The sequence below is a fragment of the Limulus polyphemus genome, unplaced genomic scaffold (assembly GCF_000517525.1).
Source record: "Limulus polyphemus unplaced genomic scaffold, Limulus_polyphemus-2.1.2 Scaffold2517, whole genome shotgun sequence".
In the NCBI taxonomy this organism is placed as follows: domain Eukaryota; kingdom Metazoa; phylum Arthropoda; class Merostomata; order Xiphosura; family Limulidae; genus Limulus; species Limulus polyphemus.
The window spans coordinates 162,170-165,376 of record NW_013668127.1 but is presented as its reverse complement, the minus strand read 5'-3'; the positions used below and the strand labels follow the sequence as shown (position 1 = coordinate 165,376).

Genomic DNA, 3,207 nt, shown 5'->3' with positions numbered 1-3,207 from the left:
CATCAAATAAAATTAATCCATAAATATATACATACATAAGTCACCAAAAATAAACAGAAGCCCATATCTCTTACATCAAATAAAATTAATCCATAAATATATACATACATAAGTCACCAAAAATAAACAGAAGCTTGTTTAGGATTTTCTTGCAAAGCCACACAAGGACTACCAGCACACCATTCATATCTTTGAACTGATACACTAGGGAAAAAGACAGCTAGTAAATGGCACCCTCCACCAACTCTGGTCTGACAAAATGGGAGATTTAATCTTGTAGTAGATGCATAACCACAAATGACAAATAATGTTACTGAGGCAAAAACGAAATATGACCTTTTACTTTTGGCTTCATAGTCCTAGTAACTAAAATGTGGTCTAGTTATAAATAGGTTTTTATTTTGTAAGAATATGCTGATAAGGGTTTATTATGTGAGAACAGAGCATCAGTCTTGTTTCAAGTGAAACTTGCCATGTGATTAAAATTCCCATTAAACAGTACTTAATTACAGATCAACAATGTCTCGAATATCATTACTGTCATGGTTAGAAACTGCCTAAACACTGTATAAAAAAAAACAACAAACTCCAACAGTAATATTTGGCCAATAAATTTATTTTTACACCTCATTAAACCCAGCTTACTAAAAGCTACAAGCAAAGAGCTAAAATATCTATTATCAAGCATCTGATAAGACCACAAATTCATTAAAATTGCACAAAATTATAAATGGGTAATCACATCAAAAGTAGCAGAATGTATTCAAACATTTACACACACTTCTATTTAACGAGTCAAGCAAGAAATACAAAAACTTATAAATATATATATATTCATTATGTGTATATATATATTGTTAAGCCAGCGATATAATTTCTTTTGGAGAACTAAAGGAGACATGGAAACAGCACTTAAACTTGGCACACGTGAAATGCCAAAGCAAATATCTCAACTCTACTTGAAAAACCAATATTTGCTTCAGTGAATACGAGGTGAACGTTTATATGTTACCAAATTTGGACTAAACCAAAAATCAGATAAAAAAAAACAACCATACAATACTTCTGTTGCCCAAACAACATGTGCTTCTTTTAAGTAAATGTGAACCATGGTGGTGATGGTGGGGGTTAATGTTAGCAGCATTCATTAAAAATACTGTTAAAAAACATCAAAATATCTCTGGTAAAAAAAAAAAAATTAAACTCCCAAACAAATGACCAATTACTTAGCTTTGGATTAATCAGACTTTGAGTCAAGGCCTCTAACAAGGCCACAGTCTTTTTGACAGACAAGAAACAGTGAATATGGACGAAACTCTCAGGAAAACTTAAGAGTTAGTCAAATAAAACAAATATAAGTGGTTTTAAATGTCTCAAATGTATTTTAAAAGACGACAGGTAAATTGGATTCTAGTACTTACTAATCACAGGGAGAGAAGAAAAATATAGAAACTACAAATACTTCAGATAAAAAATAAAAGTTAAAGCAAATACTGAAGTAAATCGAGTGTAAAAGTTGTTTTATATGACAACATACTATTTACAATAATCTTCTTTTTAGATTTACATGACTCCTACAAAAATAATTACGATTATTCACAAATACAAAAAAGTTGCATCAGCAAATCTTACACAAACTGTATATCTAAAATCTACATCCACTGATGAGAGCTTTCCATTAAAAAGTACAAGAATTGGAATGGCACTAAGTTGACATTACATCAAAAAAGGAATTCTCCAGCTTCTACTATACTCAAGAATGTACTGCAAGCAATACTGGTGAAGCCAACAATGGAAAATGTATTTCTGTATTTATACCAAAGTTATCTAAGCCTATCAGCTGCCATCTATAATTTTGAACTGTTGACCAGAAGGTAGAGTAGCCAGTCAACAACACTCTATCCCTCATATAAAGGTATTGACTACCATTCTTATAATACCCTCACAGCTAAAAATGCTGGTCGGATAATATTTACGACATCACACAGCTTTGAACCACCCTGGTTTGTAAGCTCTGAAATATAAAGCTTTACCACAAGGCTAACTGATGGCTTGCCCAATCAAAAATTCATTAATTACATGTTGATTACAGCAAAGTTACAATCTGAAGATTGAGCATCCTTCATTAGAATTAAAAACCATTTCATTTGGTTAAATAAGGATTTTCTTCTGCACATGCATATAAATGTCTGTGGTCAGAATGCTGTTGCATGCATGTCTAATGCATTTAAACATCTAGAAAGTAACTTGAAAAGGTTTCCTTGCAGCTTGTATGACGATGAAAAAACACATGGAGGAAAAATCATTCTACTTGATATTCATAACGAAACACCGAAAAAAAGAGTAAAAGACTTTGAAAACCTGGATGAAAAGTTCTCATCTACACCACTTGAAAAGAAACTTATTTTAAATGATGAGATGAAGAATTTGGTATAAGAGAAGGGAGCCATTGTCTAAAGTCTATGAGCAACAAAAACGATGAAACTGAAGTACAAAAACTGACTAAATGCAAGACAGCCTGAACATGTTCACCTTGGTAAAACTTTAAATGCAGTTGTCAGGTGTAAAGGCAACCTGTTTTGTAGGTCACCATACACCTAGATCGCACGTCTTTCCGAAGCTGTTCTTGATGGTTACAAGTACTCTAGACAGAAATATTTTGTACGAGAAAATGGGGGAGACATGAAGTTGCCTTTTAAACTCACCAGGATAACAAACTTATTTGTGAATGATGTATCTAAAAAGAGTTATTTCAACACTAATGTTCTTTTTCTATTAAAGTCCAAAAAGAGTATCTTAAACCCCAGAAAAATGTAATATTGGTTTTGTATATACTTGGTCTCTGATGTTCTTTTCTGTAAACAGATATACAGCAAGCTGCTGATCTGGTTTTGTATATACTTGGTCTCTGATGTTCTTTTCTGTAAACAGATATACAGCAAGCTCCTGATCTCATGTAACTTTACTTATGACAAGAAAGCAGTGATAAACAGCACAAGTGCTTATTAAGTGTAGAAATATTTTATACCAAATGAAATTACTTTACAAACATGTAAGCTATCATGAACGGTATCAAATTAGATCTTGATAATAGAAATGCTGTTGGTGAATAAACGACAAGTATAAACATAAAATAATGTCCAAGATCGTATTTGTGCACATGCACGTGCTTACCTAGACAAACATGGGGGCTGTTTTAAAGACTTT

At 32.4% G+C, this 3,207-nt stretch overlaps 1 long non-coding RNA gene across 1 annotated transcript in view; it reads left to right on the top strand.

The window, feature by feature from the left end:
* The first annotated feature begins 6 nt into the window (after positions 1–6).
* LOC111087711 overlaps positions 7–3,207 on the top strand; it is a 14,452-nt gene continuing 11,251 nt past the window's right edge. The window contains exon 1 of the long non-coding RNA XR_002612372.1: positions 7–136. This is a non-coding gene — a long non-coding RNA (uncharacterized LOC111087711). The remainder of the gene's footprint in view (positions 137–3,207) is intronic.